Genomic DNA, 16,130 nt, shown 5'->3' on the forward strand with positions numbered 1-16,130 from the left:
AGAATTCACCCCTAGAATAGATAATGAAGATAATGATATAGAAGTAAGGGACGAAATAGTGAATATTTAGCTGACATAGAAATTAATGAAGCTGATATTGTGCAGGCAATTAATGAAATTAAAAATGGAGCTGCTGCAGGGCTGGATGGAGTCCCTGCTATTTTGTTAAAGAAAGTAGTTCATTCTATCGCAAAGCCACTTGCAATATTATTAAGACAAAGTGTAGATACAGGCAAGATTTATGATGAGCACAAATTAGCATATATCACCCCTACTTTCAAAAGTGATCAAGACTAGAGGCAAGTAATTATAGGCTGTGAGTCTAACATCACATATTATGAAAGTGTATGAAAGGGTAATGAAGAAAAATATATGAAACATTTAATAAAAAATAATTTTGTTTATATAGGACAACACGGTTTTCGTACCCGGAAAAAAGTACACAAACCCAACTGTTAGTCCACCGTGAGAACTATTCAAAAATATGAAAAGCGGAAATGAAACAGATGTGGTATCTAGACTTTGCAAAGCTTTTGACAAAGTAGACCATAATTTATTAGCAAAGAAAATTAGAAAACACAATATCGTAGATAAAGTAGGAAGATGGTTAAAAGAAAGATTTTTTACACAACAGAAAACAGATAGTTATTGCAAACGATGAGAATCGGATGAAACCAAGGTAAATATCCGGTGTGCCACAAGGTACGGTGCTAGCTGCAATATTGTTTGTTATTATGATTTGAAGACATAGACAGTAATGTTAAGGATTCGGTAAGTGAGTGACTTTTCACTGATGACACAAGAATAAAGTAGAGAAATTACTTGTGATGAAGATAGGAACGCTCTACAAAGAGACCTACAAAGTATATGATTGGGCAGAGGTAAATAGGATGGTATTTAACTCTGATAAATTTGAATCAATAAATTATGGAGACAGAGAAGGAAAGCTATATGCATATAGGGGACCTAATAATGAGACAATCACAAATAAGGAAGCAGTTAAAGACCTTGGTGATGATGAATAGGAACATGTTATGCAATGATCAAATAGCCATTCTGTTGGCAAAATGTAAAGCAAAAATGGGAATGTTGTTACGGCACTTCAAAACAAGAAAAGCTGAACACATGATTATGCTTTATAAAACATATGTTCGTAGTCCACTTGAATATTGCAATATGATATGGTACCCACACTATCAAAAGGATATTGCACAAATAGAGAGTGTACAAAGGTCCTTTACAGCTAGAATAGAAGAAGTTAAGGACCTAGACTACTGGGAAAGACTACAATCCTTAAAATTATATAGTCTAGGAAGGAGAAGAGAACGCTACATGATAATTCAGGCATGGAAACAGATAGAAGGAATAACAGAAAATATCATGGAACTAAAAATATCAGAAAGAGCAAGCAGAGGTAGATTAATAGTGCCCAAAACTATACCAAGGTAGGAAAAAAATAAGGAAGCACACAGAACATTAAATCCCACCCTACGCACCAGCATCGATAATGCAGCGTCTATTCAATGCGTTGCCAGCTCATCTGAGGAATATATCAGGAGTGAGCGTAGATGTGTTTAAGAATAAGCTCGACAAATATCTAAACTGCATCCCAGACCATCCAAGATTGGAAGATGCAAAATATACCGGAAGATGTACTAGCAACTCTCTGGTAGACATTAGAGGCGCCTCACACTGAGGGACCTGGGGCAACCCGAACGAACTGTAAGGTCTGTAAGGTAGGTAAGGACTCCTGCCTCCTGACTCCTGACTCCTGCCTCCTGACTCCTGACTCCTGACTCCTGCCTCTTGACTCCTGGCTCTTGCCTCCTGGCTCCTGCCTCTTGCCTGGGTGACTCCTCACTCCTGGCTCTTGGCTCCTGCCTGCTGGGAGACTCTTCGCTCCTGGCTCTTGGCTCCTGCCTCCTGGGTGACTCTTCACTCCTGGCTGGTGCCAGACGCCTGATCGGCTCCTCGCAACTGATAAGAGTCTTGCGTTTAGACAACTCCTTACGTATGGTTGACTCCACGTTCTTGCTAGGAGCCTCACCTCGAGTAGGAGCATCGATCCTGGCGGCATGTACCTCCACACGTCTGGAGGACCTTTTGATAGGAAGGGAAGTGTCTTTCCTTCGAGGAGGCTCCTTTGAAAGCACTCCTACCAAAGACGATATCTGTTCCTGCATGGAAACCAGAAACCTTTTAGTAGCCTCCTCTTTATCCTCTTCGGGAGGAGGAGAAGGAGGAGAAGGAGGAGGGGAGGAGTCCATGGGCTCCACCTCCTGACTCCTTCTAACTATGGGTGACAAAATGGCTCTTTTTGCCCTCTTAACCTCCGAAGGAGACTCCTCAGGGAAGTGTTCCGGGCTCGAGTCAATAGTCGGAGCCTTCCAACTCCTCTTCAGTGGTCGCGAGCGATCCGAATCCCTCCAATCACGTCTAGGAGACGAAGATCCCGACGATGAAAAACAATCACGCAGGACGTTTTACAATAGCGATCCCCTGGCAGTCTGGGGTGTCACAGAAACTGCCGAAGGGACACCTGATCGGTGGGGATTCAACCTCCTTTCGGTTTTTTTGACACTCCACAACCTCCTCGGTGCATTCCTTCCCTCTGGGCATATGAGCTTGGAAGAGGTCTAGACCTGGGAGCGTTGTGGAGCCGACCAGATGCCCCCTCCACTACACTGGGGACACTCACATCACTGTCCACTGTAACATCACTAGCCTTACCTTGCAGGGCAGCCATTTTGTTTTCCATTATCTTGAAGGCTGCTTTTAGATCCGCAAGTTCTTTCGCTGAATCTACAGGATCTGCAATAGGAGAAGGGGCTGAAAAGGAAGAAGTAGCAATACTTACCCTTTGGGAAGATCCCAAACTAGGAATTAGTTCATTCGATCTAGAACTACTTAAACTTCTAGAAGAAGCTTTCCTCACTCTTTCTCTTTCTAACTTTTTCAAATAATTAGTTAGATTCTTCCACTCACTCTCACTCAAATTCTCACATTCCTTGCAAGTATTAGTGAAAGAACATTCATACTCCCTGCAACCTTTGCATACGGTGTGAGGGTCTACTGAAGCTTTCGGCAACCTCACCTTACAGCCTACATTCACACAACGTCTCACAACCATTCCAGCGTCAGACATTTTTAAGAAAAATCCAAATCAAGTCCACAAAACAGTCCACAAAAGCGTATGCCAATCCAACAATCCAGATACGTCACCAAAAGTCGGTCAAGAAGATCAATTGCCGGTGAAAAAAAAAAAAGAAAAACCAATCGAGAGGAACCAACAACAATGTTGACGGTCCGGGCGACAGAAGAATTCTGATTAGAAAACGGGAATGGTCCCTAGTCCTGTCACCCAGGGCAGGGTGGTAGATCACCTGACCTACCGGTAGCGTGTGACGCGAAATTTGAAATTCTGTCGGGGACGACGGAGTCTATAGCTATGTATATATCTGGCAGGGAAGTTGAATGTATAAAAATGATATTGTTATGATACAATAAAGTTTCATACATACTTACCTGGCAGATATATACATAGCTAAGACTCCGTCGTCGCCCCCGAAAGAAATTCAAATTTCGCGCACACGCTGCAGGTAGGTCAGGTGATCTACCGCCCTGCCTGGGTTGGCAGGACTAGGAACCATTCCCGTTTTCTATCATATTTTCTCTCTTCCACCTGTCTCCTGCGGGGAGGCAGGGTGGGTGGGCCATTAATCATATATATCCTGCCAGGTAAGTATGTATGAAACTTTATTGTATCATCAACATATCATTTTCATACAATCAACTTACCTGTCAGATATATACATAGCTGATTGACACCCTTTGGTGGAGGGTAAGAGACAGCTAACATGGAATAGACAGGTAAACAACATATGTTGTAGGTATAAATAAACCTTGGTTCCTATCTGATAGGTGGTAGACTTCATATGGCTGTTGCCAAGGAGTCTGCATCACCTCAAGAAACTTTAGCGAGATATGTGATCTGTGGCCAAGAGATTTCTTGTGGGTCTGCTGATGGGGTCTTATCCACTTACTCGGCAGAGCCTAAAAGGTACTTGTCAATGGGTGCTAATCCACTTATATGACAATAACACCTATGCCTATTGGCATAACTAAGGAGCGCAACACCGATCCCGATCAACCTGATCCTCACACGAGGGTTCGCGCTCAAATTGAAAAGAGTTATTCCCACACTCCTTTCAAAAACCCCAAATAATTTCACTAAGTTAAATAACTTTAACTCAAAGTTCAAGGATCAGTGTCGGCTCCTTATCCCAGTAACGTATCCGCAGAAACGTATAAACCAAAAGAGAAGGATCTCTCGTAGGTTAACTTGACATCCTTTGTGTAATGAGAAGTCAACACAGAGTTGCCTCTACCGTACAACACAGCTAATATGTCTTATATGACATATTGTTATGTAAAGAACAAGAATTTGCAAAAGCGCGCTTACTTCCTGCGCTTTTATTCTCAGCTGTTTGAAGGAATCAAGTCACTATGAAGTGCTTAGGAGATCTCCATGTTTCAAAGAAGACCAGGGCTTTCTTGAAATGGATCTCCCGTCTGAAGCCTGAAGCCTGGCAGGAACCTCGCGCCTGGCTGGTGCTTCGCTCTTGGTTGGAGCCTACCTAGCGCTTGTCTGGTACCTCTCACTTGACTGGCGCCTCTCAGCTGGTTGACGCCTCGCGCCTTAGCTGGAGATTCGCACCTGTCTGGAGCCTCGCGCCTGGCTGACGCTTTGCGTCTTCGCTGGCACCTCGCGCCTGGCTTGAGCTTCGCACCTAGCTGGCGCCACACGCCTGGTTGGCTCCTCGCGCTTGGCTGGCGCCTCGCGCCTGGCTGGTGCCTTGCACCTGTTGGCGTTTCGAGTTTGCCTGATGTCTGGCTGACTCCTCGCTCCTGGTTCCAGGTTGGCTCTTTTTTAGCATCTGGAGCCTGTCTGGATCCCTCCCACTTGCTTGAGCTTCTAGCTTGGTAGAGTCTCGAGGTTGCCTGGCGATGTACACATCGGACATTCTTATTTGTCCGATTTGTTCGCCTCTACGCGTATGCGCCAGGTTGGAGCCCGCTCTGTCTCTTCATCAGACAATGACTTACGGAACTTGGCATCTGGCTTGCGTTACATTGTCTGAAAGTCCTGAAGAATCACAATGGTTCATCAGGACAGGAGAAGAACAGAAGAAATTCTTCCACTCTGAGCTTTAGGCCTCTCCGGCAATGGGAGGTGATTGTATCCAGCTACATCTAGTAGACGATAGGAATCTAACAGTGCGAGAGATAAGAGTCTTTATCCGATGAGGATCCTTCGTGATTATTTCCTTTGCTAACGAGATCTCTTCAGAAATGATGATGAGGTTTCTCGTTGCCGAATCTTTCCTATCCTTGCTCTAAAAGGGAAGGGAAGGAGCCTGGAAGCCGAAGGTAACTCCGAGCTGAAATTGGGAGGACCCCTGATTTCTAGCTCTAATTGTATCTTCTCTCAATGTCCTTCTGGGATCTATTTAGAGTCCTCCTCGTATTCAAAGATCTGTAGGAAAAAATGTTTTAACCATTTCTTCTTTCGTAGAAGAAAACATAAGTATCCTGTCTGGACAACGAAACTTCTCTCCGAAATCGTTGAGTCAGGAATAGAGGGTTAAATTTATTTTAACAGACATATGCTGATAAAAAATCGTTGCCAAGTCTCCACTGAATAAGATGCGAGATCCAATGCTCAAAAACTTCAATATTTTTTCTTGGCAGTTTGGGCCAAGAGAAACCAAGAATTCTCCTAAAATTTTTATGAGGAGCAGTTCCATCTTGTCAGAACACGGAATCTGAGGCCCAAAATAGGATCCCATTCTAAGTAAAAGATCTCCTACCTTATCGTATAGAGGTATTGTATAAGATCCGAAGATCTTAATTCTCTGCTATCTCTAATACTCTTTGTCGAGACAGAGTATATCATTTTACTGAATTCATCGAAAGCAGAAAATACAAAGGTGATACTTCCCCCTGAAAGGGAAGAAAACCACTATGTGGTTCACAGAGGGTATCGGAAGAGGACAGTTTCCCCTTCCATTTAGCCCGATCTTCAGCCACTCTATGTCTTTAGCCTGTTTGAAGGAATTATCAAGCTTCTCTTGAAAATCCTCTCATTCATGTTTACTTCTGGTCAGTCTGCACGCAGACAGACTCAGATTGGATAGGTTTTTCAGGTCCATTATTTATAATAGATTCCGATAAAATCTCTAATCTCTTAGAAAAACCCTTCCGACCCATGCTGAGAGAATAACGTGGCCTCTGTGAATCCAACCTCTCTATGGCCAAAATGAGGCTTCATCTTCTTCCTTTGACGCCCATTTATCTTAATATCTGTTAACGAATAATATATAACTAGGGGAAAAAAGACTAAAGTTTATTCCCCTTAACAGTAAAGATGGCGTATTGTTACCTTTTGTTCGAGAATAAGGCAGCAGTTTGTAGGAAGAAAGTCCTTATTACACTTTGCAGAGATCTATAAAGGAACTCTCTCAGACTTCACAACTCTTCCAATAAATGTTATACTGGATGTACAGTTATCGTTGATCGAGAAGGTTGTCTCGGAAGTGCAAACTGATACCACGAACCTCTTGATATCGTTTCGTTCCATGTTCTTGTCTCAATAGCTTCTATTTATAAACGGGAACAGTGGAGTAAAAAGAGAAATTCTCGATGTTCTTAGAGTAAGATAGAGATGATGGACTTATAGGTTAATAAATCGCTAATCGAGAAAGATCCTGTTAGGTGAATCTTACTCTTCTGGCGCTTCTAGCTTGCGCCGGGAGCTATTAAAACGTATTATAGTCCATCCCAGCATCCAGGGACACCTTCTGACACGAAAAGGATGTTTCCCATCGAACTCATCCATCTTCTCCTGAGCAAAATTCGATTCTAAAAAAGATTATGCTGACTTCATGCATTTCTAAAAAGCATGAGATAATTATCTCATATCGTGCTCTGTCGTATAAGAATCCATTATAAAGCTGCACATTTCAGGTAACATCATTAATCTAGGAACCTATGTAAGGATGTTAAGAAACTGTAGTCTACTTCGGTGTGTGCATATGACTTGACCCATACCGTAGTCTAAAGGAAAGATGATTTTCGTTTTTTTTTACATTCTTTCTTTCCTCCGAGACCGAGGGAGAATCCTAACAAGAACCGAACAAGAGCAAGGATCGAAGAGAATCATTCCAGTTTCCTATTACATGGACATAAAGCTGTAATGAAACGGGTTGCTAAGGTCTTGTAATCTGAAAGACCTGCACCCTCCTTGACTTCCTAGTCTATTATGTCTTCCATCCCTTGTTCCAAATGTTGGTAGAAGAGAGGGAGTCACCTAAGGATAGAGCCTCTCTTCACAAAGAGAGGGACTATTTCTCCGAAACAAACCCTCATGACAGAGATGAAGTCGCTTAGGCGAACATTAATTCCCTGTCATAGAAGATTGTTCTAGTTAGAAAAAACTTCCCACTGTCACAGTCCCCTCCTGACATGGGCTACGGTCGCCTGTGCGACATCTTGTGTCCCTGTCATGAAAACCAACTGATCTTGTGACAAATCTCAAAATAGGAGAGTCTTGGTGAAAGCTATCTCCAAACACAAAGAAGCTTGAGATCCTGGCGTCTGGCTGACGCTTGGTTGGAGCCTTGGCTCCTCGCATCTGGAAGACGCCTCGCGCCTGTATGACGCCTCTCGTCCGCCGAGCGTCCTGGCTGACGCTTCGCGCTTGGCTGACTGCTCACATCTGGAAGACGCCTCGCGCCTGGAAGACGACTCGCACTCAACTGGCGTCCTGGCTGGCGCCTCGTGCTTCGATGAAGCTTCACGTCCGGAATAAGTCCTGGCTATAGTCTCGCGTCTGGCTGATTCCACGCCTCTGTATGATGCCTCGCGCCTGGAAGACGCCTCACGTTTAGCTGGTGTCCTCTGTGCGACATCTTGTCTGGTATATGCCTCTCTCGCTCTCGAACTAGACCGAAAATCTTCCTCTACTTGTTTTAGAAGACGAAGCTTCATGTCTGAAAGACGCCTCACTTTTGGCAGGAGAGAGAGAGTACGAGACTTCTTGATCGGAAGAGAAACGTCCTTCTTACGAGGATGATCTAGCCATAACTCCTACCAGGAGGCTAGCTTCTCTTGACAGGGCCCAGTAGGATACTCTTAGAAGCTTCTCCCGCGCCTTCTTCAATGGGAGGGGAGGGAGACCTCGTAGGAGTACGATCCGCTACGTCCATATAGGGGGACGTCGACAACTTAACCTTCTTGATCGAGGAGGGAGCTTCATCAGTGAAGCGCCTTCATGGTCTGGTCGAGTTCAAAGAAGGTTTTTCCAAACGCCTTTTCAGGGGCTTGGAAATAAAGCCCCGAGTCTTTCCCACCCCTCATATTAAATGAAGAAAAATAAAAGGGGAGAAGCAGAAGAAGAGAAAACACTCCTCCGCAGGACTCTTTTTCTGAGCGGTCCCTGCAGCGAGTCTGTTGCGATAAAGATAATATCTTGCATCTTCAAGAAAATTCTTCGTATATGAAACTTCTTTCTCCTTATCCACCAAGACTCTTGATAGGTGCCTCGTCCGAGTTCTCAGAGACTTCTAGCGGACGGGATTCCGAAGGAAGAGGTCCTCTTTTCCCGAGAAGGACCCACCTCCTTAGTACTCCAATCAACGAAGATATCTGCTGTAGTAACTTTCCCAGGATCTTCGCAGCTACTTCTTACTTCTCCGTATCCGATTTAGAGGAAGGAGGATATACTTCCGTAATACTTTCCGGGATATAATCCCCAGTTACTTAGGGATTGATTTCTAATAACTTTAGAAGGTCTCAAAATTCGTCAGAACTTCCCCTTTCCGATGAGGAATCGGATAACGAAATCACTTATAGGATACCTTTCCAACGGTTATCCTTGGCAGTCTGGGACGCTACTACAGATCCTGCCGAGGGGACGCCCGACCGGAGGTGATTCTCTGAAACCTCCTTACGGCTTTCGACATTCCTTCTCCTCTGGGTTTGTGAGCTTGGAAGAGGTCTAGGCCTGAGAACGAGACAGAGCCGATCGGGCGCGACCCTCATATTATAGGACGCCTTTCCAATGGCGTACTTGGCAGTCTGGGACGTGCTACAGAACCTGCCAAGGGACGCCTGACCGGTGGGGATTCTCTATAACCTCCGTAAGGCTTTCGATTTTCCTTCTCCCCTGTGGCCATGGGAGCTTGGAAGAGGTCTAGGCCTGGGAGCGAGACAGAGCCGATCAGACGCACCCTCCACTCCAAAGGGGAACACTAAAATCACTTCTTACCTTTCAATAGCTCGTATTTTGAGCTACATTCTTTTGTCTTCAAATTGCAATATGAATTTGAAGATTCTGTGAAGTAAGAAGGAAGGATGAGGATACAACACTACTAGTATTGTTAATGCTCTAACTGCTCGTTAGTACGAGAGCTATAAAAACTTCTAAAGGAAGCGTAACAAATTCTATTTTTCCTGACTTCCTCAAGAAGGAAGTTAGCTTAAACTTCCTCAATCAATTCTAACATTTACTACACGTTATTAATGAATAAATATTAAAATTTCCCTTCTTGCAAACTATGTGAGTGTCTACCGAAAAGTTCGGTAGTCACATGCAAACAATTCTTCGAAATTTTCGAAGCCAAAGTTATTAAAACAAATTAATATGCGTATGCCGAACCAAAGACCCAGTACTTCCCTGCAAAAGATAGCCCAGAAGATCGATGGCGATGAAATCCAAAAATCAAGTCAGGAGGAACTGCAAACGTTGTTTACATTCCAAGCGACAGAGAAAATATGATAGAAAACAGGAATGGTTCCTAGTCCTGCCACCCAGGGCAGGGCGGTAGATCACCTGACCTACCTGCAGCGTGTGCCGCGAAATTTGAATTTCTGTCGGGGACGACGGAGTCTTAGCTATGTATATATCTGACAGGTAAGTTGATTGTATGAAATTGTAAAATGCAAAATCTACTTACTTTTCCCGGTACACCTCGGTGGTCTATACTGGCTTGCCAAAACCTTCTTGAGTATCCTTTAATATAACCTACAACACGCTGGCAGTAAGGAAAATCAACTTTCCACGTAAGAGATCCATAACCAAATATCCACATTCTTACTCTTGATTAGAAATACTGAAAAGCAAAACAACAATGTTTATAACATCTAAGCTTTAGAGAGAGAGGATGGATGGATGGATTATGAAATTTAGGGACAAGCCCAAGCACTGGAACCTATTTTGGTCATTCAGCGCCATGTTGGAATGAAATAAATAACTTAATGATTAATGAAATGTAAATGAAGGTAATTGCAGAGGAACATATACTCATATCAATAGCAGAGTAAGAATTAAAATATATATTATGGTATGTCATAATACCATCATTTAAAAGCACAATATCATTATTATTAATAATGTCTTCTATAAATTTACCTTCATTATCTGAAGTATGCCCTCCCCATAATGGATTATAGGCATTAAAATTACTAAGAATAAAAAATGGTTGTGGCAATTGATCAATTAGTGATTGGATATCAGCGTTTGTGAAGTTTGATCTAGGAGGCAGATACATGGAACACAGTAATCTGCTTGTCTAATGTGATCTTAAGCGCAACAGCCTGTAAATTTGTACTGAGGGCTACAGATGAGCATCCAATGATTTCCTCACAATAATAGCAGTTCCTCCATGTGCATGATCACCCACTGGAGGGATGGTCGTCAAAATCTCATCATTAAGCCCAGCAACATGATGAAGCTGAGCACTCGGCGAATGCCAGCAAAACCAAGTGATCCGGGCACTTGGCAAGACTCCCGATGACGTATTGTAATAATTATGGGGAATTCTTGTCTTGCCCAACTGTTTGCAGATCAGAGAAGACCAAAACGCTCGGAGAGTGCTAGAAATTCCAAAGAAATTAAGCGCTAAGCGAGACCCCTGAATTTCATCAAACAATCATTGTGGCGGCACCCCTCCTCGACTCCTGTAGAAATTGAGGAGGAACAGGTATACAAACCAGTCCTATATGTGAGCATTAAGACTGGAATGCAAGTAAAATTCAACAGGACATGCACTCAAGGCTCCAAAAACTCAAGAACCCATAGGGGACTGCAAATTGAAATCTGTCAAAAGGACAGAAAGAGCCAGGGAGAACATATAGTCTCCAGGTGTTTGAATCCTAAGGATCTAAACACCTGATATCGAGATGGTGAGAGGTCTCTCCGTCACTGAGAGACAATCCTTCCTCAACAACGTGGACGTACATCTGGTGGGACTCTTTTTTTTAAGATCCTTGCAGAATGTAGTCCCCCGACGCTGGATCCTGCAGAGAACACTCTACAGGATCCCTCCTATTCACCTCACCCCTCCCGGTGTAGCCATGGGAGGTAGAGGGAATAGATGAGGAAGATTGGACGCTCTCGCTCGCCTTGCTAGCAAAACTAGCAGGAGAAGCAAGTAGCGGGCAGCCATCAACTTGCAGTGATGGCCACGAAGCGAGTCTAGGAGAGCGTTCTCGCCCTGGAGAAACGGTTTTCCCAGAGGAGGGTTATGAAACTCTTGCACGACAGGAGAAATGTTTGCCATCACCGAGACCTGTCAGTCACGCAATTGTGACCATGGTCTGAGTGGAGTTGAGCTTGCAACTACCTGGCAAGGGCCGGTACCATCCTTCGACACGTCTCAGTCCTCATCGAGGCCAAACCTTTTGACAGGACTGAATGAGGGACCCCCTACCAGTCTCACAGCGCGCACAGTCCTACGAGACAGTCATACCAACCCTGGGTACAGAACAATCCCCACGAGAGGGATTACCGCCAAGGCGTGAGACACCTGAGCGACTCACTCCTTTCTTCCACTCCGTGTGAATCTGTAGATTTACGTGCACTCAGGGAACAGTGGTGGTGCGAGGGAAGTGAAGGGTAGGGTAAATGACAGAGCAGCAACATAGCGGCCACCTCTCTCAGAACACAGCCACTTCCCAAAAAAGTGCTTGAATTATGCCAGTAGGTAGTATTTCTTGATTTAGGAAAAGCACTTATTTCAAAAGGACCGTAGAGGTCTCGGTGTGCTGCCTGGATTGGCCACAACTCTTGACTGATGCTCATGGCAGCTAATTCAAGTACTTTTTCGGGAAGGTGGCCGCATTCTGGGATCGGTGGCTGCTGTGTCATCGCGCAGACTGCAAGGATTGTCCCCACAAATACAACAGCCACTAGGGATCGGGACATCAAATGTAGTTCGCCATATTTAGTACTAGGTACCCCTGGGGTTAATTACAATCGCCCCGAGAAAATAATAGTAAATTCTTAATACCTAGCTACGCAACCCAAACTACTATGGAACTCTAATTTCCAAAGAAATACCCGATGCAGAGTTATTACCTAGATTTACCAAGGGCTCAAATATTCTGATCAGCTTAACAGTCTGCGATAGGTAGTAGTACTATGCTACCTAGTCATCAGTTTTACACTGGTCATCAGTTTAACCGAAAAGCTGGTTTGTATAGGTACCTAGGTAATTCTGTAAGAACAAATAGTAGGCTACATGGTCAAGTAGCCTAAATCATTACTTCCTATAGGCTAGCATAGCTTACTACTAGCAGTTATCCCACAGCAGGTTAGGAAAAGGCCTAAGGTAAAATACCGAATGGCCGGCCTCTACGTTAGTGCGACTACCACCTTCCCGATAAAGTACTTTAACACGTCCTGTAACCAAGGATAGACATTAGTCAAGAGCCAGTGTCCGTCGAAGCAAAACTTCGAGACCTCTACTTTCCTCTCGAGGTAAATTTTTTCTCCCAAGTCACAAATTCATGCAATAATTTACGATTTACGGGAAGGTGGTCGCGCTTTGGTAGAGGTGGCCGCTTGATATATTTTACCCTTGGTAGAATCTTATTCCTATAATTTTCACGGTAGATCTATATAAAGAAATTGGAAAAATAGTATATTGTTCATGTGCTGGTTAGAAATTAGTGATCATAGTGGGATAGTACCGTAATCCTCTTACAAAATATGCCGGACGGTTCGTGTACTGTATTTCTTACTTCTTACTTCGTCTATCAGTATTACGTATGTTTACATCATTGTTCTTTGAGGGAGCGTTAGGACGACCCACATTACAGCCATAAGTCTAACTCAAGGATTTCCTTAAAATGACCCATGTATTCTGTACATTAGTTCATAAAGGATAATGTTAACTTTATTTGAATATTCACGTTTATAATACACCTTTTTTTCTTTGAAATTCATGCTAACTTATTTTCTCTTAAAACTTTCATATAACTTTTCTGAGCATCCAAATTTTGCTGGAATACGGGAGTACCGTAAAATATTTTCACTAGTAATAATAATAATAATAATAATAATATGTTTTTATTTCAGCTCGGGCCATATACATTGAGTATACAAGATACAGACAGTAACATACACAATCTAGATACATGAGATATGATAAAATAGAAAAAGAAAATGAATAATCGGCACTTATCCATAACTATAGCTGAGGTAGCATACAAAGCCAGTATCATCCATACTGGTATAAACCAGTAATAATATTGGTGAGAAAAAAAAATGCATTGCGAGTAATAACAGTTGGTGCACATATTATATAACTCAAATTTCAACTAGAGACCTTAGGTGGTTACAGTAGTCAGGTCCAGAGGGCTTAATACATAAATTAAATGTAAATAAAACTTTAACTTGATAGGAATCACAGTAATAATGAAAAATTAAAATATCAGCTATAAATGTAATAATGACAAAAACTGCAGATGACATCTTGCCAATACAGAGATTAAGTCCTTTAGGGGACAAAGGCCTCATTTTCCCATCTTTCCCACAATTTAGATCTTCTTCTTGCTTCACTCCTTAGGATGCTTTGTATGAGCGAGTTGCTGCTGTTTTCTCACTCGGGTTACCAGACTGGACATTGTTCGCCTAACAATGAGTTTTTAAATTGTCCAGGTGGTTTTTCAATGAACATCTGTGTGGCGGAGTGGTAGCGGGGAGTGTTTGTGAGGCGTCTCAGAATGTCATTGTGCACAACAGTGATGCGTCTCAAGGTCTCTTGGGTATAGTTCGTCCAGAGGGAACACCCATAGATACTGTAGCAGTACGAGCGGAATAGAAGCAGTTTCACGTCTCGGTGACAGAAGGCAAACCTCCTTGCAATCATGTTGCCAGCTGCACATAGTTTACGACGCCTCTGTTCAATGTCTGCCGTATCTTTTAGGTCGTCGGTGATAATGTGACCCAAATACGGAAATTCGTGCACAAATTCCAGCCGATGGTTTCCGAGGAAAAATTTGAGGTTCTGCAATATGCTTAAGCGATCTCGGGAGCAGCGACATACACTGGGTCTTGGTTTCGTTGTAGATTATATCAAATTCCTCTGCATATTGGCGGCAGGTGTCGATGAGTCGTTGGAGACCTTGCACTGATGGGGAAATCAGAACCATATCGTCGGCGTAACAGAGGTTGTTTATAGTTGTTTCATTGACGGTGCATCCGATTGGGAGCGAGTTCAGTTTGACATTCAAGTCATCTGTGTACGTATTAAACAGGTAAGGAGAGAGAATGCCCCCTTGCCGGAGCCCGTTTAGGGAGCCGAAGGTGTAAGATAACACCGCTTACGTTTACCATTTGACACAGAATTGCTGTGTGGAGAACCAGCAATGTAAAATGCCAATTAGGTACAGGGGTGTGCCCCTTTTATGCAGCTTCAGGAAGAGCTTCAGGTAGTTTACTCTGTCAAATGCTTTTCTCACATCTACAAAACAAAGGAAAATAGGAGAGGCTGATGATAGGTAGTAATTAAGCAATTCTTTCAGTATGTAGATGCAGGTGTCGGTTGAGTGGTTTGCTTTAAACCCGAACTGGTTGTCAGTGGTGTGTAAAAAGGGGAGAAGTCTAACTAGAAGAACAGACTCAAGTATCTTCGATGCGATCGTTGTGATTGCAATCGGCCGGTAGTTGCCAGGGTCAGCTGCATCCTTTAGCTTGTTTTTTGATTAATGGTATCAAGTGAACTAAGAGTAGTAGTTCTTTAAATCTCTTTTTTCTATACCGTGGTAAACTCTAGTTGTTACTTACAATTATTTTTCCATGAATTTGACGTGTCAAATCAAAAACAAATTATAACATGGGAACTAGAAAAAAATGGCGCGGACCAATAAGTGGTAGCTAGTGTGCGAAACTCGTTTTGGATGATTCTATAATAAGATAGTAACCAGCAAGGGTTTTAATATATATATATATATATAATATATATATATATATATATATATATATATATATATATATATATATACTTAACAAGACAATTCGGTGGTCGTATATGAAACCACCTTTGCGGCTTGTTTAGTACTACAAGCCTATTGGGGATGACCAGATTACCGTTAAAAACATAAAACAAAAGACTGAATATCATAAAGATAAGGACCCCAAGAAATATTAGTCCTAGATAACGACCCCCGAACTTTGTTGGGCGTCATCTATAGATCCCTCGTCTTTCTGGATATAATATACGTAATATATACAAATAAACAATTTATCACTTTTAAAAAAGGCATTGAGACTGGTAAATGCTAATTGCCCATTCAACCCCTTAAAGAAGTGATATCTTACAAGAAAAACAGTCAGACATAACAAAACAAACAAAAATATATGTTCACAATAAAAAAAATCCAGTTAATGAATGTTGATTAGAGGAATGAAATCAGGGATGACTTAAGAACCATTTGATTGAGTGGGGGTAAAGACAATATTGACAAACTTTGTAATTTTGACTAAGTTGAAATAGATACAATGTTTTAGTTTCTTCGCCAATATCCATTTTTTTTATATATCTTTCATTATTGCATCTATTTTACTAATGGCATCTTCTACCATTTCAAGAGGAATTTAGGACTGAGCATCATAAGCATACAGTTTATAACTAACCTTGTGCCTTTTTAGAATTTTAGATAATTCAATTATGTAAATGCCAAATAGCCTTAGGGCAACTCCTCTAGTTAGGCCTTTTTTCCTGATATCACATTATACCACTGTGACCGTCCTGTTTTCTATGTAGCTTTTGTAGTACTTTGAGTAG

The sequence above is a fragment of the Macrobrachium nipponense genome, chromosome 42, assembly GCF_015104395.2.
Source record: "Macrobrachium nipponense isolate FS-2020 chromosome 42, ASM1510439v2, whole genome shotgun sequence".
Taxonomy (NCBI): Eukaryota; Metazoa; Arthropoda; class Malacostraca; order Decapoda; family Palaemonidae; genus Macrobrachium; species Macrobrachium nipponense.